This window comes from Artemia franciscana, chromosome 15, assembly GCF_032884065.1.
Source record: "Artemia franciscana chromosome 15, ASM3288406v1, whole genome shotgun sequence".
Classification (NCBI taxonomy): Eukaryota; Metazoa; Arthropoda; class Branchiopoda; order Anostraca; family Artemiidae; genus Artemia; species Artemia franciscana.
The window spans coordinates 20,968,562-20,993,560 of NC_088877.1; the positions used below are offsets into that span (position 1 = coordinate 20,968,562).

The window sequence follows — 24,999 nt, forward strand, 5'->3', positions numbered from 1 at the left end:
TACCGGAAGTGGTGAAGAAGATGTCGGAGAAGGACGGACACTGCTTTGGTCTGGCGGAACCCAAAGAAGAGGGGGAGTCGGTCTTGTTCTCAACAGTTTCGCCCGTAAAGCCCTACTACCATTCACACATATCTCATCACGTCTACTGAGAGCGAGAATTGACGGCAAGCACTGGATGATAATTGTTCTTACATGCTATGCACCACAAAACGAGGCTGATGATGAAGATAAGGACGACTTCTACACGGTGCTGTCCTCCGAGCTCTCCTCCGTGCCACCGCACGACTACTTCATAGTCCTAGAAAATCATAACGCTAATATCGCTAACAGCTCTTGCCTGTATAATGCGGCTGTTGGACCTGTGACGGTTGACGCTCAGAATGATAATGGTGAGCGGCTGATCGCTCAATTGCTGCATCACCCACGTCCTATCAGTCACAAATACTAGGTTCGTGAGAAGAGACATTGCAAAGCACACATTATACAGTAATGATGGCAAGACAGAAAAGATGCTTGACTACATCATTGTACGACGACCCTTTCGTCTGTCCAGAACTGCTGCTCATACAGAGGTGCCGAGCTCGGAAATACCGACCATCTTGTTTCGTCAAGGATTAAACTCCGGCTGAGGGCCAACAAGAGCTACTCCTCTCTCTCCAAGAAGATAGACACCTATCGACTGAAGCAACATCCCTCGGTTCGTTAACGGCATACGGTTAAGGTCTCTAACCGCTTTGAGGCCCTCCAGCAGTGTCCAGAAAGCGATTCAGCGTGGAACACTTTCAAGGTTAATGTTCTCACTGCACCTACAGAAGTTGTGGGCTTGAAGCAGTGATAAAAGAAGGAGTGGGTTAACAACCAGACGTTCGAAGAGATTTAGCAGAGACGGCGAGCGAAACTACAAGGAGATATGGCTCTCTACAGATAGCTCAACAAACAGCACAACTCTATGCTTCGTAAGGACGAGAAAGAGTTTATTGGAGGCAAAGCCACTGAGCTCGAGCAAGGTGCCCTAAAGAAAGACATAGGCGCAACACTCAAGATCTTGTGTGAGCTGACTGGCCAAAACACCATGGCGTTCACAAGCCTAAAAGCAGCGAATGGAGAAACCATATACGATCAGTTACAGTGTCTTGCTCTATAGAAGAAACACATCGATATTCCGCTCAACTCAGATCCACCCGATTGCACTGACCCAGGGCTTGTTGCTGCTGCTGCAGAAGCTATCGCTACCCCCGATACTCTAGCTGCAGATGGTGTTCCGCATAATCTGGCGCACTGAAATTATACCATCAGGCTGGAAGAAAGGAATCCGTGTGCCAGTGTTTAAGGGCAAAGCCAGTAAGACGGACTGCAGCAACTATCGCGGTATTATCCTACTGTCTGTTCCTGGAAAGCTGTTTGTGATGCTGCTGCTGAAACGCTTAACAAGTTTCCTACATGCTTTGCGCCACCCCCGACAAGCCAGATTCATGCCACGAAGATCGACAACTGAACAGATTGACATGGTTAGACAGATTGTTGAGAAGACAGTGGACTTTGACACTGTTGACAGACCGTCCCTTTAGCTAATCCTGAAAGCTGCGGGCCTGCCCACAAAGATAGTCACCCTCTTCAAAGAACTCTATAGCAATACAGAAAGCGCCGTCCTAGTTAACGGGAAGCTTTCTTCTTCCTTCCCCATACAAAATGGAGCATGGTAAGGATGCGCTGCTGCGCCTGAGCTGTTTAAGTGTGTCATCAACCACATCCTGAACGAGACGCACCATGCCCACCCTTTTGTCATCATTTATGCCGGGGGAACTCTGTCCGATCTTGACTTCGCGGACGATGTAGTTGTCCTTAGTGACAATTTCAACCAACTTAAGTCTGCACTCGAGACGCTCTCCTCCACAGCCTCTAGAGTTTGGCTACAAATCATCTGAAAGAAAACGAAGATAATGCCCACAGAAAAGACCGCATCAGCACTACTCTCAACTGTTGAGATTAACGGCCAGAATGTCGATGTGGTAAGGCAGTTCAAACATCTCGGATCAAGTATATCCTCAAGTGGCACATTGACGCCGAAATCTAGCCAGATCAACAAAGGCAAGCTCTGTGTTCGGACGACTCCTGAGAGCAGTCTTCCATAAACCGCAAATTAGCCGCTATATCAAAGCCTGAATTTACAACTCCACAGTCTCAAGCATCATGCTTTACTCATCCGAGACATGGCCGATAACCCAGACACAGGTAAGAAAGGCTTATGCCGTTCAGACCAGACACCTGCGTCGAGTCGAAGGCTTCAAATGGTATGACAAGATCTGCAATACTGAGATCATGAAGACTTTCAAGCTGGCAAACCTCTCTACCAAAGTAGACGCCTACTCTAAGGTGGCACGACTTACTCCGTCTCCCGCTAAGTACCCCCCCCCCCCCCCAAGGATAATCTCGGGTTTCAGTCCCTTGGAAAATGACTGGAAACGCTCTCGAGGGAAGCCACGCACTAGATGGGCTGATGTTATAAACCAACGCCTGCTCAGCCGCAAGATCAACCCAAATGAGGCCCCATCCTTAGCCCTGGACAGGGCTACTTGGAGAAGACTGACGGCGCTGTCAACTAGTTCCCTCTACACTGGCGACCCTGCTGAGCAAGAGCGTTAATTTAAGTAAGTCAATATATATATATATATATATATATATATATATATATATATATATATATATCTATATATATAAAAATAAGTTGTCTGTCTGTGTGTCTGTCTGTGGATCAGGTGACGTCATGTTTCTGTATCCACTGACGTCATGAAATTAGTTGTCGTCATTTTTGCTTTGACGGTGACGTCATTCAAGATATTTAAGACATATGTTCACGTAGAAATTTATTAATGTTTAAGTTTACAATGAATGATGAACTTACCATGGCAAAAGCCGATGAAGATGCTCAAAGAGTCTATGCCAAAAAACTTGCTGCTGATAGAGAAAGTCAGAAAAGAAAGCGTGCCGAGGAAACAAAAGAACAGCAAGGAAACAGGCTTGAGGCTAAAGAACGCAAAACCGCGCAGTTAGATGAAGATCCACCTGGACAGCGAGAGTCAAAACATATCAAAACTGAAAATGATAGCGATGATGATTGGGTTTGGGATTTTGACTTGGATAAGGTCATCAATGCCTACCAGATTTTAGTTAAAAAAACAAAGGTTCGGCGATATGTATTTCATAGTGAAGCTGAAAAATAAAGAAGAAAAAGAAAACTGAAAAAAAAATGTAAAAAACTAAAAAATACTAAAAAGAAAAACACTCAAAGAGAAATTACAGACCGGGACACAAATGACGACCGGGACAGAGGGAATATAAATAACGACCGGGACACTCAAAGAGAAATTACAGACTGGGATACCGGGACACAAATGACGACCGGGACACAGGGAATATAAATGACGACCAGGACACAGGTATTTAAGAATATCGTTCAAAGACAAATATTTAATTGTAAGAAGACCGTTGAAAGAGAAATTTCTAATTGTAAAATGACTGAAGAACCTACAATGGCAACGGTACCACAATCGAAGTAGATAACCAGTGGGTTGTTCCATATTCCCCATTATTATCAAAAACATATAATGCACACATAAACGTTGAATACTGTAACTCCGTAAAGGCAATCAAATACATATGTAAATACGTCAACAAAGGCAGTGACATGGCAGTTTTTGGCTTGCAGCCCAAAATCAAAGATTTCGACGAAATCGTACAATATCAGGCTGGAAGATACATAAGCAGTAATGAAGCTGTTTGGCGAATTCTTTCATTTCCGATACATGAACGTAGTCCAGCTGTTGTTCACTTAGCGGTACATTTACAGAATGGTCAACGTGTTTATTTCTCGGAATCCAACGTGCAACAAAGGGCCCTGAATCCACCGGATACAAAATTAACAGCTTTTTTTTCGCCTTGCAAAAATGATTCTTTTGCAAAAAAACTGCTGTATACTGAAGTGCCTTCGTATTACACGTGGAATAATAAAAATAAAGTATGTGAACGTCGAAAACAGGGTAAGTCAGTCGACGGCCAACCTACCATCTTCAAAGATACCACGATAGGAAGACTCTACACCGGTCACCCCAATCAACATGAATGCTTCTTTCTACGCCTGCTTTTGGTGAATGTACCCGGTCCGACATCCTTTGAGTATTTGAGAACTGTAAACGGTACTATACATGACACTTACCGTAGTGCATGCCAAGCTCTGAATTTATTGGAGAATGACCAACACTGGGATAACTGCATCAATGACGCGTGCGAAACGTCAACCCCAAGTGAAATTCGTGCATTGTTTGGCATCCTTTTAACAACTTGCTCTCCATCAGCTCCTACAGAGTTATGGGGAAAATATAAGTCAAAAATGTCCGTAGATATACTCCATCGAAAACAGTTAGAGACGTCAGATATGACTTTTGATTTTACATCAGAAATTTATAACTACACTTTAGTTATTATAGAAGATTTGTGCGTACGTATGGCAAACAAACCTCTTCAGGATTTGGGAATGCCTTCATCTAACCGTATCGCTGCTGTTTCGACATGTGTAGAATTGGATCGTGAACATAGTTACAGTACGAGTGATCTATTGTCATATGTACAAAATAACATTTCCAAGTTAACGTCGGAACAAAAAGACATTTATGATACGATACTCAATTTCAGGACGTATACAACTACCTGCTGATTTCTGTAATTTAGTGACGTCCAAAAATGAATTGATTGAAAAAGTATTTCCGAATAGTCTAAAAAATTATAAAAATAATAAATGGCTAAGTGAAAGAGCGATTCTCGCACCCAAAAATATAGACATCCACGAAATCAACAATATTGTTTTGACCAAGATTCGAGACCAGGCAGCCCTTTACAAGTCAATCGACACAGTTTTGGAACCAAATGAAGCGGTTAAGTATGCATGTTTGTTTGTTTGTAAAAAGAGCGTTTGCATATGACGTCATTATTAGTACATACGGCTTTGTATATGCACAGACAATGGGAAAGCCAAGAATGTTGTATATTCGCAATTTTTATGTAGTTTAACTCCTGCAGACGAAATGAATGCTTGCCTGAAAAATTCTAATTTATGGGCACACGTAAAAATATTAAAATTAGCTACAAATATGCGTGTCCGATTGCAAAACGATGACTCTGGTCAAACATTTTCAGATCAATTGCTGGTAATTGGAAACGGAAAGCTCCCAGTAGTGGGAAAGCCAAAAATGTTGTATATTCGCAATTTTTACGTAGTTTGAAACACATATATAAATCTATCTATATTCACAGGTGGGACACAGGGACACAACTACAATGGCGCGTAACGACTTACGCGCGCGGGTGGGCTTGGGGGGGGGGGGGGCGCGAAGCGCCACCCCAACAGCTAGTATATATATATATAAATAAGTTGTATGTTTGTACGTATATGACGTCATTATAAGTATATAAGGCTTTGCATATGACGTCATTATAAGTATATAAGGAGGCGATTCAAAGAGAAATTTTAGTATAAATCCTACAATGGCAGAAGAAACAGCCGAGGAAGCTGCTCAAAGAGTTAATTCAAAGAGAAATTTTTGTATAAATCCTACAATGGCAGAAGAAACAGCCGAGGAAGCGGCTCAAAGAGTTAATGCCAAAAGGCTTGCGGCTAAAAGAGAAAGTAAGAAAAGAAAGCATGCCGAGGAATCACAAGAACAACGTGAAAACAGGCTTGCGTCTCAAAGAGAAATTACCAAAAAAAATCGTGCCGAGGAATCACAAGAACAACGTGAAAACAGGCTCGCGGCTCAAAGAGATAATCGCCTGGCATTCAGGTACAGCCCAGTCGATGATTATAGCTTGAGTAGATGTGTTCAAATCAGGACTATGTCTAGAATTCGTCCCTCTCGCAAGGCCTTGAAATTTAATGGTGAAACAATGGGAATGTGTTGCGCCTCAGGAAAAGTTAAACTTCCTCAACTGGCTGCACCACTATAGCCATTGAAGACTTTATGACGTTACAGACGGGGACACCGGGACAAAAGGAATATAAATGACGACCGGGACACTCAAAGAAATTACAGGCCGGGACACAAATGACGACCGGGACACAGGGAATATAAGTGACGACCGGGACACTCAAAGAGAAATTACAGACCGAGACACAGGGACACAAATGACGACCGGGACACAGGGAATATAAATGACGACCGGGACACAGGGACACAAGTACAACGGGGACGCCGGAAGGCACAGGAGGGATATATAGATGACGACGTGGACGCAGGGAATATTCGATTACGGATTGATTTCCCATGTATATGTTGCATGTTCAAGAGTTGGTAAATCTAACAATCTATTTATATGCACAGACAATGGGACAGCGAAGAATGTTGTATATTCGCAAGTATATATATATATATATATATATATATATATATATATATATATATATATATATATATATATATATATATATATATATATATATATATATATATATATATATATATATATATATATATATATATATATATATATATATATATATATATATATATATATATATATATGATTTATGATTTTTGAATTTTATGATTTTTGAGTTATTGGAATTTGTTTTATACAATACTTATATAAGATTTGGGGGTGATTTGTACAAGCAAATTATGGGAATTCCCATGGGGGGGAATGCCAGCCCATTTATAGCTGACTTGTTTTTAAGTCAACTAGAATATAAATATATGATGGATAAGAATAATCCAATTAATTTAAAACATGCTTTGTCAAATAATAAAAGATATTTAGATGATATTTTGGTCTTAAATTGTAAGGATTTCATTGATATTTCTAAAAATATATATCCATCAGAGCTTATTCTTGAGCCTAGTCATGGCGCTGGTCATGAAGATCATTTCTTAGATTTAAATATTAATATTTGTGATAATAATAAATTAAGTTTTAAAATGTATAATAAGACGGATGATTTTGATTTTGAAGTGATTAGTTTCCCATTCCCTGAAAGTAATATACACTCAAATATCACATATTCAGCGTTTTTCTCACAGTTACTTCGTTATGCAAGGATTTGTAGTAATTATATTGACTTTAAAAATAGATGTAAAATCTTAAGCCAAAAATTGATATCAAGAGGTTTTTCTGCAAATAAATTAACTTGGCAATTTAAAAAATTTAGTTTTCATTATAACGAACTTTTAAATAAATATCAAAAGAATTATCTAGAAATACTTAAAGAAATTTTTAACTCATTTCGGAGGTTCGACAAATGTTGTCACAGCGCCATTTATTTTGAATTGTGTTTCTAATTGAGCGGATTTTTTTAAAAATTAGCCACATGGTAAAGATGAATTCTATAATTGTTTAGTTCATTCAGGTTTTTTGCAATGTGTTAATATTTGTGATTTGGTAAAATTTATAATATTTAGTTTACCTATTGTTGCTAAAGGGAGGGATGTATTAACAAGATAAGCTTGTTTTGGTTTTACTTGGTTGTTTTACATTTGCTGTTTTTTTTTCATAGGCGTGTATTTTGGGGGTGATACCTGACGCGGGGATGCCATGGATATTCTGTGGTAGCCACAACACTGTGCTGGGTAGAGAATTTAGAGTGGCGAAACCCTATATAGGCCAGTGTATTCTCCTGATGAGCCCTTATGTTGGGTGTTGCCTCTGAATTATTTGTCTATATTATTTTTTCTATTGTTCGGTAAATGACGACTTATACTTATTGACGACATGACTGCCTGTCCATGGATTATTCTTTATGGTTGATTGTGTGTGGCTATGCTGTTTGATCTATGTGATTGTATGGATGAGTAGGGTTAAGGCCTCATTCAAGTGCTGGTCTATATTAATCACTAATTTAGGAAAACAGTCTTCCTTTTCTCCTTCTGTCTCTTTTTTTTTTTTTTTTTTTTTGTGCTGTAGCATTGGTGATTTCTCTTTTCATGATATTATTCCAGGTTGGATCCAGTGCTGGTGGAGAAAATTTTTTTAGTTTTTTCCCCGACAGACCTTTACCCTGGTCATTTTTTTTTTTTTTTTTTTTTTTTTTTCTTTTTTTTTTTTTGTGCTGTAGCATTGGTGATTTCTCTTTTCATGATATATATATATATATATATATATATATGTATCTTGCGTTATCCGCGAAGTAATAAATTTTGTATGTTTTATGTTTCAACATCGCTGTTTACATATGAGAATTTTTTTCTTTTTTCAAATTAACATGTTCTCGTTTCTTTTAAATATACACACTTACCTTTATAAAAAAAAAAAAAACATAGGCGATGCAACTTGTTTTGTTTACACCTTTATTAACTAAGGCCAAGAAAAGTAAGGTTTGCAAAGCCTAGCAGTAGTCTTTCCATGGCTTCGGAAGGTTTCTCCAGTTTATAGGCGAATTGCAGCTTTTTGCTGTGATATGCTGTTAATGATATCCCTATCTTTGAATGTATCTTTTTTTTGCATAGGAAAAGAAGCAATTTTTTAGTTACTCCAAAAGAAAATAATAATCCAAATTTTTCAGCTGAAATATTCAAAGACTCTAAGTCAGTATGATGATAACGAGAAGGTTCAAATAAAAAATACTGCTTCGTTAGAACTGTTTTCACTCATTTGTTCCAGTTAAATGATTTGTGCATTATAGGCAACCTTCACCTGATGATTAACTTGCTTATAGGCCTTAATGAGACCTGGTCGTTTAGATAGAGTGGTTTATGTTCCGCTTCCAGATGTCGAAACCCGTGAAGCTATTTTTAATCTTATGTTAAGAAAAATGAGTGTATCCGAAGATGTTAGTATCGGCTGGCTTGTAAGTCAAACAAATGATTACTCGGGAGCAGAGGTAAGCCATCTTGCTCATAGTAGGCAATATTGATAATAGCGTTTCTTTTTCATTGCTTTATTTTCAAATCCGTGATTGGCTTTGTTCGCTTTCAGGAGTGTTTCGTGTTGAATCTTTGTATTTGTTTCATTTCGTGTCTTTAAGGTCTCGCAACAAGTACACTAATATTGCTAGTTGCTATTGGTCATTTGATGGCTTCTTGTTCTTAAAGTTTTTTTTACGATTTGTGTTTCCCAAGTTGAAATCTGCTATAAATAAAACCAAAACAATTGCTGGGTTACCGATTTTAAGAATCAAAATGAGTGAGCGGCTTTCATTCTGTGTTTACCGTGCTCTAGGCGTCAGATGGCAGATTCTGCGATCGCGTTTTATAGTTTTTTTAGAAAGGATCTTTCCACCAATTTTTAAAAATCTTTTATTTGAAAAGGTGTGAATTTTTGACTTGCTTGGTTCTTTCTCCTTCTTTCATGTTCCAATAGTGGTTAGCAGATATTAGCTAAATTTTTGCTCAGTATGGAGGAGGCGCTTCTTGGATTTTCTCTTTTATAACCATTAGCATAAGTGGAACATTTTTTCGAATTATTGTTTTCCGCATATCGAGTTAAGAGTCATTGGTTATCACCAATCAGACTGTTAGAGGAGAAGGGGAAGGAGAGAAGGTGGTCAAAAACAAAAGAAATATAGATTCTAGTCATGTTTTTTGCGAGGTGGGTGTTCTTCATACCTCTCCCCTTTATATACAGGTAGGCTGAGCCTCTTTCCAAGATGGTTTTATTTTGGGAGGTATATATGACGAGTTACGTCATCAGCATAGCGTGGTATAAGATTCCTTAAAAGCCAGTATTTGATATAGCATGGTCAGTAACTATAAATAGTGCCTCTAACTTAAAACTGTTCCAATATACGAAAAAGAAGTCCTTCCATCAGGTAAGCATGAGCAAAATCAGAATAAACAAGAGCTAAGAGCTCATATGGCACTTGTGACGAGGTCGGAAGAGCCTAGAGCCAAAATCCTAAAAATCAATAGATTGCTTTAAAAGGAAAATCAGAGGCTTAATGCCGGTCGGGATTTAAAATAAGAGCTCTGAGTCACGAGGTCCTTCTAAATATCAAAATTCGTTAAGTTCCGATCACCCTTCTCGTAAGTTAGAAATACCTCAATTTTTCTAACTTTCCCTCTCCCTTCAGCCCGCCAGATGGTCGAATCATGGAAAACGACTTTATCAAGTCAATTTGTACAGTTCCCTGACACGCCTACCAATTTTCATCGTCTTAGAACGTCCAGAAGCACCAAACTCGCCAAAGCACTGAACCCCACCACCTAACTCCCCCAAAGGGAGCGGATTCATTCCGGCTACGTCAATCACGCATCTACGACATTTATAAGCTTTTCCCAAGATTTCTGTTTTCCCCCTCCAACTCCACCCAATGTCAACAGATCTGGTCGGGATTTGAAATAAAAGCTCTGAGCCATGACTTTCTTCTAAATATCAAATTTCATTATGATCCAGTCACCCGTTCTTAAGTTAAAAATACCTCAATTTTTCTAATTTTTCCAAATTAACAACCCCCCGCTCCCCTAAAGAGAACGGATCCGTACCAATTATGTCAATCTCGTATCTATAACTTGTGCTTATTCTTCTCATCAAGTTTCATCCCGATAGTTACAAATACCTCAATTTTTCCCAGTTTTTAGAATTAAACCTCCCCCCCCACTCTCCCAAAGAGAGCAGATCCGTTCCGGTTATGTCAATTCTGTATCTAGGACTTGTACTTATTTTCCCACCAAGTTTCATCCCGATCCCTCCACTCTAAGCATTTCCAAGATTTTAGGTTTCGCCCCCCAACTTCCCCTTCACCGAATCCGGCCGGGATTTAATATAAGAGCTCTGAGACATGATATCCTTCCAAACATCAAATTTCATTAAGATCCGATCGCTCCTTCGTAAGTTAAAAATACCTCATTTTTCTAATTTTTCAGAATTAACCCTCCCGCCCCCAACTCCCCCAAAGAGAGCGGATCGGTTCCGGTTATATCAATCACGTATCTAGCACTTGTGCTTATTCTTCGTTTTCCAAGATTTTAGGTTCCCCCTCATTTCCCCCCAATGCCGCTGGATCCAGTCGGAATTTAAAATAATAGCTGTGAGACACGATATCCTTCCAAACTTCAAATTTCATCAAGATCCGATCGCTCTTTTGGAAGTTAAAAATACCTCATGTTTCTAATTTTTCAGAATTCCTCCCCCCCCCCTCCAACTCCCCCAAACAGAGCAGATCCGTTCCGGTTATATCAATAACGTATCTAGGACTTCTGCTAAGTTTTCCCACCAAGTTTCACCCCGATCCCTTCAGTCTAAGCGTGTTCCAACATTTAGCTTCCCCCCTTCAACTCCCCCAATGTCACGGGATATGGTCGGGACTTAAAATAAGAGCTCTGAGACACGATATCGTTCCAAACATCAAATTTCATTAAGACCCCATCTCCCGGTCGTTAGTTAAAAATACTTCATTTTTTCTATTTTTTCGGAGTTAACCGGCCCCCCACTCGCCCCCAGATAGTCAATTCGGGAAAACGACTATTTCTAGTTTAACCTAGTCCGGTCCCTGATACGCCTGCCAAATTTCATCGTCCTAGCTTACCTGGAAGTGCCTAAAGTAGCAAAACCGGGACAGACTGACAGACCGACAGACAGGCCGACAGAATTTGAGATCGCTATATGCCACTTGGTTAATACCAAGTGCCATAAAAATCTATAGGCTTCGTTTCTCTAATTGGAGATGGAGAAGGGAGCTGGGACACTCATTCTCTTATTCAAATGCAATCTTGCTTTTTAGTTTGATTCTGATTTGACGTTCTCTTCTTTTAATCCCTGCAAATGACTGACAAAGGGACTTTGATAGGGTTTAATCATAATTATTAATTAAATATTTTTGAGGATTGTTTCAAGTGTGGTTGGTTATATGAAGACACATGACCTGACCAGAGGTCATTGTAACAAGGCGCATAAAACAAACACTCAAGAAAATTAAAGAAAAAGATTGTTATATTGGCGGTTTTGATTTGAATACAATATTACTGGTTGACAAAAGATCATCTTAATGCTTACGATAGTAATTTGCGGTTTACACAATAAGTTGAAACTGAAAATAAGCTACCGTTTTTAAGGCACTTGGTATTAACCTACAATCTTGGAAAACACTTAGAGTGGAGTGATCGGGATGAAACTTGATGGTAAAAATAAGCACAAGTCCTAGATACATGGTTGACATAACCTGAATGGATCTGCTCTCTTTGGAGTACTTGGGGAGGGGGGGGGGTTAATTCTGAATAATTAAAAAATGAGGTATTTTTAACTTACGAACGGGTGATCGGATCTCAATAAAATTTGATATTTAGAAGGATATCGTGTCTCAAAGCTTTTATTTTAAATCGCGACGGGATCTGTTGACATTGGGGGGGGGGGGGGTTAGGGGGGAACCTAAAATCATGGAAAGCGCTTAGATTGGAGGGATCGGGATGAAACTTGGTGGGAAAAATAAGCAGAAGTCTTAGATACGTGATTTAAATAATTGGAACGGATCCGCTCTATTGTGGGGGGGGGGGGTAATTCTGAAAAACTAGAAAAAATGACGCATTTTTAATGTACGAAGGAGTGATCGGATCTTCATGAAACTTCATATTTGGAAGGACCTCGTGAATCAGATCTCTTATTTTAAATCTTAACCGGCTCCAGCGTCATTGGGGGGCAGTTGGGGGGGAGGGACCGGAAATCTTAGAAAATAGTTAAAGCGGAGAGATCAGGATGAAACTGGATGGGAAGAATAGAAACCTGTCTAAGATACGTGACTGACATAACCGGACCGGATCTGCTCTCTTTGGTGGAGTTGGGGGGGGGGGGTAATTTGGAAAAATGACGTATTTGTAACTTACGAAAGGGTGACCAGATCATAATGAAATTTGATATTTAGAAGGATCTTGTGCTTTGAAGCTCTAATTTTAAATCCCGACCAAATCTTTTGATATTGGGGGGAGTTGGAGGTGGAAATCTTGGAAAACACTTGGAGTGGAGGAATCGGAATGAAGCTTGGTGGATAGAATCAGCAAATGTCCTTGATACGTGATTGACGCAACCGTACTGGATTCGCTCTCTTTGGGGGAGTTGGGGGGAGGCGTTCAGTGATTTGGCGAGTTTGGTGCTTCTGGACGTACTAGGACGATGAGAATTGGTAGGCGTGTCAGGGACCTGCACAAATTGACTTGATAAAGTCGTTTTCCCAGATACGACCATCTGGGGAGCTAAAGGGAGAGGAAAGATTAGAAAAAATGAGGTATTTATAACTTACGAGTGGGTGATCCGATCTTAATGAATTTTGATATTTAGAAGGACATCGTGACTCAGAGCTCTTATTTTAAATCCTGACCGGCATTAAGCCTCTGATTTTCCTTTTAAATCAATCTATTGATTCTTAAAATTTTGTTAGAGCTCATACCATATGAGCTCTTGGCTCTTAGCTCTTCTTGCCTCGTCACAAGTGCCATATGAGCTCTTAGCTCTTGTTAGATGTGCTTATTACTAGTAAAACTAATAAACTGGATTTTACTATCTATAGAAAACCAACACAAAACAATAAGATATTTTGATTTTAATTCACCCCCCCCCCCCACAAGTTAAAAGAGCAGTTGTAACTTCTCTCATTAATCGTACCCTGTTTATTTGCTCCGATTCGTACATAAATGCAGAAATAAATTTGACCAGAGATGTTCTTTTTGGTAACGGATACCCCATTGCTTTTGTCAATAATACAATTAACTGTAGACCAAAAAGACATTCCCGTAAAATCAAAAATATTTCACGATGTTAGGCTTCTGATAAGCCCTCCAGAAAACTAGCAATTATAATCAACAACCGAAGACATCTGAGACACCAGAAGAATGTCAATTTTATGAAAAGCTTTTTTTGTGAAATATTTGGACGTTTTAAGAAAGTTTTAGCGGCAAAATTTTTTGGATTTATAAAGTCAATTTTGTTATGTTTTAAGACGGTTATACTATATCTGTATTATAGTAGTTGTGATGACTGTATTTGATGTAAAGGATTGTTTCAGTCGTGGTTTTGGAGACGAACTCCCTAAATAGTAAATCCTAAAAAAAAAAACGGGCTAGATCCTCTTATTAGTGAGGATAGGAAAATAAATAATGTGCCCGTGTGACAACATTTTCCAAAACTAAGTACACAGGCAAACACCAAATCAAAATTGCGTGAAACAAAGGTAAGAAAAGATTTAATAAATGAAAAAATCAAATAGGGGGGAAAAACGAGGATTTGTCAGTAAACAACGACGAACAAACACAACTTAGAAACAATAGGGAAATTTTTTAAAGGCAGTGGAAATAGATTCAGTGAATATTTTGGCCCTTTGTCCAAGGGCCGTTTTCAGCACAACATCATATATATATATATATATATATATATATATATATATATATATATATATATATATATATATATATATATATACTAGCTGTTGGGGTGGCGCTTCGCGCCACCCCAACAGCGCCCCCCCCAAGCCCCCCCGCGCGCGTAAGTCGTTACGCGCCATAATAGTTACGCACCATTGTAGTTGTGTCCCTATGTCCCACCTGTGAATATAGATAGATAGATATATATATATATATATATATATATATATATATATATATATATATATATATATATATATATATATATATATATATATATATATATATATATATATATATATATATATATATATATATATATATATATATATATATATATATATATATATATATATGGTTTTAACTACGTAAAACTTGCGAATATACAACATTCTTTGCTGTCCCATTGTCTTTGCATATAAATAGATTGTCAGGTTTACCGACTCTTGAACATGCAACATATAATGGTCCATGGGAAAACAATCTGTATTCAGATCTATACCTCATGATTCTAATGATTGCCCTTGAGCTTTGTTGATGGTGATTGCTAATCGACCATTCCCTGTCCCGGTGTCCCGGTCGTCATTTATATCCCCCTGTTTCCCCCGGTGTCCCCGTTGTAGTTGTGTCCCTGTGTCCCGGTTGTCATTTATATTCCCTGTGTCCCGGTCGTCATTTGTATCCCGGTGTCCCGGTCTGTATATACATTCGTTTTTTAGTTTTGTTTTTCTCCTTTATTTTTTTCCTTTTTTTTTCTTTTTTAGTTTATTTAGATTTTTAGATTTTTTAGTTTTTTTATTAGTTTTTAGTTTTTTTTTCTTTTTTTTTGTAGTTTTTACCTTCTTTTTAGTTTTGTTAGTTTTTTTTTACTTATGTCCTGGTCGTCATTTATACTCCCTGTGTCCCGGTGCTTTGTTGATTGCTAATCGAACATTCCTTTTGTCCTGGTCGCTTTCTCTTTGAGTGTCGTCATTTATTTTTTTCTCTTTTAGTTCTTTTAGTTTTTACCTTTTTTAGTTTTTTTTAGTTTTTTAGATGAAAATTTTTTTTAGTTTTTTCCTTTTTTTTCTTTTTAGTTTTTTATTGGTTTTTACCTTTATTTTAGCTTATTTTTCAGTTTTTTCCTTTTTTTTAGTTTTTCTTTATTTTTTTTTTTTTTAGTTTTTTACCTTTTTTTAGTTTTTTTAGTTTTTTTAGTTTTTTAGCTTTTTTACTTTTTTTTATTAGTTTTTAGTTTTTTTTGTAGTTTTTGCCTTTTTTTAGTTTTTTCAGTTTTTTTTTTTAGTTTTTTATTGGTTTTTACCTTTATTTTAGCTTATTTTTCAGTTTTTTCCTTTTTTTTAGTTTTTTTTAGTTTTTAGTTTTTTTAGTTTTTTACCTTTTTTTAGTTTTTTTAGTTTTTTTAGTTTTTTAGCTTTTTTATTTTTTTTATTAGTTTTTAGTTTTTTTTGTAGTTTTTGCCTTTTTTTAGTTTTTTTAGTTTTTTAGCTTTTTTATTAGTTTTTAGTTTTTTTTGTAGTTTTTGCCTTTTTTTAGTTTTTTTCTTTTTAGTTTTTTTGTAGTTTTTACCTTCTTTTTAGTTTTGTTAGTTTTTTTTTTTTACTTATGTCCTGGTCGTCATTTATACTCCCTGTGTTACGGTGCTTTGTTGATTGCTAATCGAACATTCCTTTTGTCCTGGTCGCTTTCTCTTTGAGTGTCGTCATTTCTTTTTTTCTTTTTTAGTTCTTTTAGTTTTTACCTTTTTTAGTTTTTTTTAGTTTTTTAGATGAAAATTTTTTGTAGTTTTTTCCTTTTTTTCTTTTTAGTTTTTTATTGGTTTTTACCTTTATTTTAGCTTATTTTTCAGTTTTTTCCTTTTTTTATTTTTTTTTATTTTTTATTTTTTTTAGTTTTTTACCTTTTTTTAGTTTTTTTAGTTTTTTTAGTTTTTTAGCTTTTTTACTTTTTTTATTAGTTTTTAGTTTTTTTTGTAGTTTTTGCCTTTTTTTAGTTTTTTCAGTTTTTTTTTAGTTTTTTATTGGTTTTTACCTTTATTTTAGCTTATTTTTCAGTTTTTTTAGTTTTTTACCTTTTTTTAGTTTTTTTAGTTTTTATATATATATATATATATATATATATATATATATATATATATATATATATATATATATATATATATAAATATAATATGAAAAAAACTTCGTTTTCTTAAAGAGGCTGCGTCCCAAAGTCGAACCTTAAAACGTACAGGAATTAGAAGAGGCAGTTGGGGGGCTGCCGCCCCCCAAACCCCCAGCTTTTAAAGACTTTTGTACAGGTTTTTTTGTGGGGGGACTTCATTGTTACTAATTACTAGTTTCGGCGCAATGGCTCTCCTGTCCTCTTGTGTTTAACATTTTTCGAAGTTATTCCATTATTCATTCATTTCAATTTTTTGTTAATTAAAAGAGGGCCTTTCCGAAGCCAAGAGCGGGGGGTTAGCAAAAAAACAAAAAACCTGTACAAAAGAGTCTTTAAAAGCTGGGGGTTTGGGGGGCGGCAGCCCCCCAACTGCCTCTTCTAATTCCTGTACGTTTTAAGGTTCGACTTTGGGACGCAGCCTCTTTAACTCTTTAAGAAAACAAAGTTTTTTTCATATTATTTCTGTACGTTTTTCTACAATCCATGGTGGATGTAATTTAATAATTCCTGTACTCCTCGTACAGGAATTAGGAGAGGAACTTGGGTGGTTGCCGCCCCCCCCCCGCTTTTAAATCATTGTATAAAATAGAAAAAAAATAGATAGAATGACCGAAATGTTTCTTTTGCTCGTAAGAAGCTAATATTCTCTTATCTCTCAATTGATAAGCTGTCCAGGTGTTATCAAAATCATACACTTTTATTTTGATGTTGTTAAAAAAATCCGCCTGTAAGGGACTTGAACCCTTGACCCGAGGATTAAAAGTCCCACGGTCTACCGACTGAGCTAATCACTTGCATGTGTGTAAATATAACTTCTCAATAACTTTTAAAAATTTCAAATTAACATGGGCTCTTATGGAGAGAATGCGTTAATTAAGTAGCTAATGCGTGGTTTCTGGAAAACAGGGAAGGAGTTATCGGATCGAGCTGTTTCGCGGATGAGCTCCTGGGCCGTAGGGGACATTAACTTGTGAATTTCAGCCCGATCGGACAACGTTAAAAGGGGGGGGGGGTTGGAGGGTCGAAACTTTTGGGGGGTTAAGATTTTCCTACGAAACTTTCCAGGAAAATTACTCGGAGAATTCCGCATCGAATGAGTCTTCGTACACCCAGATCCGATGTCGGATGTGACCTGTAGGCGTCTAGGAAAAAAAAAGAACATGAATTTTAAGTGGCTATGCGTGGTTTCTGGAAAACATAAAGTCGCCTATAAAGTCGCCTCTTTATAGAGGCGTCCTTGATATATGCCTCCTTGATATATATATATATATATATATATATATATATATATATATATATATATATATATATATATATATATATATATATATATACTAGCTGTTGGGGTGGCGCTTCGCGCCACCCCAACACCTAGTTGGTGGGGGCGCTTCGCGCCCCCCCCAAGCCCCCCCGCGCGCGTAAGTCGTTACGCGCCATAATAGTTACGCGCCATTGTAGTTGTGTCCCTATGTCCCACCTGTGAATATAGATAGATATATATATATATATATATATATATATATATATATATATATATATATATATATATATATATATATATATATATATATATGGTTTTAACTACGTAAAACTTGCGAATATACAACATTCTTTGCTGTCCCATTGTCTTTGCATATAAATAGATTGTCAGGTTTACCGACTCTTGAACATGCAACATATAATGGTCCATGGGAAAACAATCTGTATTCAGATCTATACCTCATGATTCTAATGATTGCCCTTGAGCTTTGTTGATATATATATATATATATATATATATATATATATATATATATATATATATATATATATATATATATATATATATATATATATATATATATATATATATATATATATATATATATATATATGGTTTTAACTACGTAAAACTTGCGAATATACAACATTCTTTGCTGTCCCATTGTCTTTGCATATAAATAGATTGTCAGGTTTACCGACTCTTGAACATGCAACATATAATGGTCCATGGGAAAACAATCTGTATTCAGATCTATACCTCATGATTCTAATGATTGCCCTTGAGCTTTGTTGATATATATATATATATATATATATATATATATATATATATATATATATATATATATATATATATGGTTTTAACTACGTAAAACTTGCGAATATACAACATTCTTTGCTGTCCCATTGTCTTTGCATATAAATAGATTGTCAGGTTTACCGACTCTTGAACATGCAACATATAATGGAACGTTGCACATGCAACGTTGTAGTTGTGTCCCTGTGTCCCGGTCGTCATTTATATTCCCTGTGTCCCGGTCGTCATTTGTATCCCGGTGTCCCGGTCTGTATATACATTCGTTTTTTAGTTTTGTTTTTCTCCTTTATTTTTTTCCTTTTTTTTTCTTTTTAGCTTATTTAGATTTTTAGATTTTTTAGTTTTTTTATTAGTTTTTAGTTTTTTTTTCTTTTTAGTTTTTTTGTCCCGGTCGTCATTTATATCCCCCTGTTTCCCCCGGTGTCCCCGTTGTAGTTGTGTCCCTGTGTCCCGGTCGTCATTTATATTCCCTGTGTCCCGGTCGTCATTTGTATCCCGGTGTACCGGTCTGTATATACATTCGTTTTTTAGTTTTGTTTTTCTCCTTTATTTTTTTCCTTTTTTTTTCTTTTTTAGTTTATTTAGATTTTTAGATTTTTCAGTTTTTTTTATTAGTTTTTAGTTTTTTTTTCTTTTTAGTTTTTTTGTAGTTTTTACCTTCTTTTTAGTTTTGTTAATTTTTTTTTTTACTTATGTCCTGGTCGTCATTTATACTCCCTGTGTCCCGGTGCTTTGTTGATTGCTAATCGAACATTCCTTTTGTCCTGGTCGCTTTCTCTTTGAGTGTCGTCATTTATTTTTTTCTTTTTTAGTTCTTTTAGTTTTTACCTTTTTTAGTTTTTTTTAGTTTTTTAGATGAAAATTTTTTTTAGTTTTTTCCTTTTTTTCTTTTTAGTTTTTTATTGGTTTTTACCTTTATGTTAGCTTATTTTTCAGTTTTTTCCTTTTTTTTTAGTGTTTTTATTTTTTATTTTTTTTTAGTTTTTTACCTTTTTTTAGTTTTTTTATTTTTTTTAGTTTTTTTAATTTTTTAGCTTTTTTACTTTTTTTATTAGTTTTTAGTTTTTTTGTAGTTTTTGCCTTTTTTTAGTTTTTGCCTTTTTTTAGTTTTTTCAGTTTTTTTTTTTAGTTTTTTATTGGTTTTTACCTTTATTTTAGCTTATTTTTCAGTTTTTTCCTTTTTTTTAGTTTTTTTTAGTTTTTAGTTTTTTTAGTTTTTTACCTTTTTTTAGTATTTTTAGTTTTTTTAGTTTTTTAGCTTTTTTATTTTTTTTATTAGTTTTTAGTTTTTTTTGTAGTTTTTGCCTTTTTTTTAGTTTTTTTAGTTTTTTAGCTTTTTTATTAGTTTTTAGTTTTTTTTGTAGTTTTTGCCTTTTTTTAGTTTTTTTAGTTTTTTAGCTTTTTTATTTTTTTTATTAGTTTTTAGTTTTTTTTGTAGTTTTTGCCTTTTTTTAGTTTTTTCAGTTTTGACGTCACCTGATCCAGTTTTTTCAGGTGACGTCACCTGATCCACGATCCACAGATCCACAGACAACTTATTTTTATATATATAGATAGTTTTTTTTTTTTACTTATGTCCTGGTCGTCATTTATACTCCCTGTGTCCCGGTGCTTTGTTGATTGCTAATCGAACATTCCTTTTGTCCTGGTCGCTTTCTCTTTGAGTTTCGTCATTTATTTTTTTCTTTTTTAGTTCTTTTAGTTTTTACCTTTTTTAGTTTTTTTTAGTTTTTTAGATGAAAATTTTTTTTAGTTTTTTCCTTTTTTTCTTTTTAGTTTTTTATTGGTTTTTACCTTTATTTTAGCTTATTTTTCAGTTTTTTCCTTTTTTTTAGTTTTTTTTTATTTTTTATTTTTTTTAGTTTTTTACCTTTTTTTAGTTTTTTTAGTTTTTTTAGTTTTTTAGCTTTTTTACTTTTTTTATTAGTTTTTAGTTTTTTTTGTAGTTTTTGCCTTTTTTTAGTTTTTTCAGTTTTTTTTTTAGTTTTTTATTGGTTTTTACCTTTATTTTAGCTTATTTTTCAGTTTTTTCCTTTTTTTTTAGTTTTTTTTAGTTTTTAGTTTTTTTAGTTTTTTACCTTTTTTTAGTTTTTTTAGTTTTTTTAGTTTTTTAGCTTTTTTATTTTTTTTATTAGTTTTTAGTTTTTTTTGTAGTTTTTGCCTTTTTTTAGTTTTTTTAGTTTTTTAGCTTTTTTATTAGTTTTTAGTTTTTTTTGTAGTTTTTGCCTTTTTTTAGTTTTTTTAGTTTTTTAGCTTTTTTATTTTTTTATTAGTTTTTAGTTTTTTTTGTAGTTTTTGCCTTTTTTTAGTTTTTTCAGTTTTGACGTCACCTGATCCAGTTTTTTCAGGTGACGTCACCTGATCCATCCACAGATCCACAGACAACTTATTTTTATATATATATAGATATATATATATATATATATATATGTAAACTTACTTAAAAATGCGACCTTTAAAACTAAAAATGTTTATAAAAAATTCTTAAAACAGCCCTAGTATTCTTACTTCAACGAAGTTCAACCAGGTCTGATAAATAAATGATTCGAGATGATAAATTCACCCAAACGAAATAAAATAAATACATTAAATGCAAGCTTTCAAAGCTAATCTTGCTTTTTTGGCAGCTAGCCTTAAAGGCCTTTTTGTAATGGGTTCAATATTATTGTAAATTGGTTTAGTAAAATATTTGGTTAGATCATTTTTAATTAAACTTGAGTACATAGAATTTAGTGAATATTCCCCTAAGTCCTTATTTAAAGAAATATTATTATTTATTTTGAGACTAATTTCAATCGATCCCTAACCACCTATTTTATCCCCTAATTATTACTAATGAGAGAAGATTTTTCAAAAAGTATTGCGTGGCTGGGATTGTCATATATTTGACAAGCTAAAGCAGAATCAAAGAAGTTATTAGAACTATCAGAAATTCATGCTTTGTCTATGTCTTCTTTATGCTGGTGTAGCCTTTTTTCTAGATTCTGATGAGTTCTGCCAACGTAGTAATTTCCACAGTCGCATGGTGTTTGATAAACCCCTCTTTGGCGAGTAACTGGGGTTTTATCTTTACCGGAGTTTAAAAAATTTTTGACCTCAAAGTTATTAGTGAAAACTACATACAGATTATTATTTGGGCAAATATTTTTTAATTTCGTTGTGATTTTTGGGATATACGGACGATAAATTATTTTTCCTGTTGATTATAATTGCTAATTTTCTTGAAGTAAGTATAGCATCTGAACATTGCAAGGGAGGTCCAGTGAGGCTCTACTAGGGTCGAAGGATTATGATGCCAGCTATGGCGAGCTAGACAAGTGGAAAGAGGCAAAATGAATCCTACGCGATCTCGTTCGCGAATTCAAAAGTCGCCTGATCAAGTGAGGACCATTTACTGGGCTAAAAAGTCTGAGTTGGTGACCAGTAGGGAGCAGGGGAAGGTGACGAAAAGGTCACAAATCGCGCTTACTACGAGCCAAGATTTTTCTCGGCTCGAAGAATTTTCTTTTGAAGGATCTAAATAAGTAAACATTTAAATATGTATAACAGAGGCCCGAACAGAGTGAGGCCGAAGTCTGGAGCTACCGAACATAGCTAGCAAAGGGAGGCGAAATTAATCCCCAAATGTGAGCTTTATTGGGCCAAGAGGTCTGCTAAGCAGCACTTATTTCCACTAATGTGTTATAAAATCAAGCGCCAATCAAGGGCTATGACAGAAAAAGGGTAAAAAATAGACTTGGTCAGATAGGCTGTGGAAAAATCCTATAGCGCTTGATATTTAAGTGGATATAGTCCATTTTGCTGTTGGCTCAATCCATGCTATACAAAATTTTCATAAAAATAATGTTGCTAATAATTCTGCCCAAGAAATTAAAGCCAAAGTTGGAATGCTTATCTCAAGAAAATCGCCCTTAAATTCACACTGACAACTAATCAGCTTCTTCTTGGTTCTTTTTCCTCCATTCTGATGATGGTTGCAACTGTATGAATCGGGATGATTCGTTCCCCTGTCTTATTCTTTCATTTCCCTGTCTTATTCTTTCAGGCAGCAGCTATTTTTACAACCACTCCAACATTTTGGCAATTAGGCTTTTTAGTTAGATGTTGACGCATCCCCCCTATATATCGCCTTACTTCGATTGGTAGATATTTATGTATAATTGTTTGTCTTTCATTCCTACAATCCTGTATTCTCTGTGACGTTGTGTCTGCGCGTTTCTTAGATCCAAGAGAAGCTAGAAAATAACTGCTGCATAAGAAATACTAAATAACGTGATTTTTTGTGTATATATGTTTTGTGTTTTCAGGTGTGTGCTGTCTGTCAAGAGGCTGGTTTGATTTGTCTACAGGAAGATATTAACGCAACCATTATTGAAGTGAGACATTTTGAAAAGGCCCTTTCTGTTGTTAGGCCAAGGACCACGAAAGAGAGTATAAATTTTTATGAAAATTTTTTTGTCGAACGAGGCTTTTTGAAAATGTAGTTTTCTGAACAAAGCATTAATTAATTTTTATCTAGGCTATATAAAATAGAGTCTGATATCTTTTGGCAGAAAAAGTGAGCGTTGTTGAAATTGATTGCGGATATAAAATCTACCGAAGAGCCATATAACGAATAGTAACTTCTATGATCTTATCCATCGTTAATTTTTTTTTTTTTTTTTTTTTTTTTTTTTTTTTTTTTTTTTTTTTTAATGCAACACCATTGATTGGTCGGACTTTTCAAAATTGAGCAGAAATACTAACCTATGATAGTCAAGTGGAATATCAGTGAAATAAGCCGATCTAAAGGACCCTTGTTCAAGCTAGGACAAGGTTATGTTTAAACTATGACAATGTTTTCAGTTTCGACATATCTGTTTTTTCTGACCGCCTGGAAGGAGAAATAATATCAGTTTTTTCTTTTCTTTAATTATTCAATCTAAATATACACTACTTCTATAATTAATATTGGATTATAGTTTATACTTACAAGCTAAAATTAATATGAAGGCAAATGTTAAAAAGCTATTACTTCATCAATCAGATGAAAGTGACTAAATGAGTAACGAAGAGAATTCAGTTTCAAGCGTCGTCTAAGCCATGGCTCGGCAACCTTGTTGTTGTAAAAGGACCAAAATTTGACGTGCATTTTACGTAGAATTTTAAGGGCCAAATTTTACCTGGATAAAATATTACGCGGGCCGCACTTTGGTCACATGTCGTTACACTGTAATGTATTACTCTAGGCTTACTGCAGTGATTAGAGTGTATCTACTATTTATATACAAATATTTTTGGTTTAAAAATAAAACGCTAAATGCATATTTTATTACATTAATCACTACAATCAATGAGATTTTTGTTGTTGCATTTGATTTGCATTTTTTTTTTACATTAGCTTGTATTTTATAGTAGAGACGCCTAGTATTGCGTCTAAATGTGTATCCGATAATCGAGAACAGTGTTTGTTTTTTCGTTAATTCAGAACTGAAAAAGTTTGCTTCAAAATATATGTACTACCAAAAATAGCAATTATTTGCTGAGCAAACTTTTTTGAATCCTTGTAGTATTCAGAGGGCAAACTTCCATAGAAATCCATCGATTTTTGTCCTCAAAAGCTATTTTAAGTGTGGTATGTATGACTTTGTGAATCTATCACATTTATCTGCAAAGTATTTGTCACATTATTGACATCCACTGCGAAGGAGTTTTGGAAAAATATCCATCTTACGTGAGATATTTTTGAAAGTGGCAAAACGGTTTTCAAATTCAGTTTGAAGTTGTATTAATGCAATTTTCATTTTAGTAGTTTACCGAACAAAATATATATCAGCTTCTTCTACCGATTTCTTACAATTTGTAAAATGATCAAGCTTTCTATCATCGATATGCTTGATAAATAATGCTAGTTTCATTACAAATGCCTCGAAATCTGAATGCCTCTGGCATGTAAATTTATTTTTCGCTTGTAAATGTGCATTGAATAGATTCAGTTCTGTAACCAAGTCAGTTGAAAACCCATGATCCCAGGCATATGTATATCTATTTCTTTTACGGAGCTTGCCAGCCAGTCTATCCCTGCCTCTGTGGCACTGCTCCAGTTCTGAGGGATTGGCTTGTTGTTTACTATAGTAAGGTAGTTGATGCAGTCAAAGTCATATGCACTGGCAATTGTATTTACAAGTAGTTGAGGTTTTAATCGCATTCAGTCACAGTCACAAGCACGTGCAGTTGCAAGTATTCACAGATTCAAACAGTTAAAATCAGTCATAACTTAAAATGTCCCATTAACATTAGTACTAATTGCATTAAGTAGTACTTGTAGTAGCCGCCAAAGGTTCAGTTTATTGCTTTAACCTGTTCCTCAGATATTGTTCATATGCCCTTTTGACAACCTGCATGTATAGAGTGTATTTTGATTTTGTTCAATATACACTCCAATATCCC

General features: G+C 35.2%; 2 long non-coding RNA genes across 2 annotated transcripts; one reads left to right on the forward strand and one right to left on the reverse strand.

Annotated features, from left to right (window-relative positions):
• Positions 1-8,702: 8,702 nt before the first annotated feature.
• On the forward strand, positions 8,703-23,067 carry LOC136036172 (uncharacterized). The gene is made up of 2 exons (XR_010619652.1): positions 8,703-8,863; positions 22,878-23,067. It is a non-coding gene; the product is annotated as an uncharacterized LOC136036172 (long non-coding RNA).
• On the reverse strand, positions 15,039-16,416 carry LOC136036616 (uncharacterized). The gene is made up of 2 exons (XR_010619755.1): positions 15,897-16,416; positions 15,039-15,166 (listed from the first exon to the last, which is right to left on the reverse strand). It is a non-coding gene; the product is annotated as an uncharacterized LOC136036616 (long non-coding RNA).
• Positions 23,068-24,999: the final 1,932 nt, after the last annotated feature.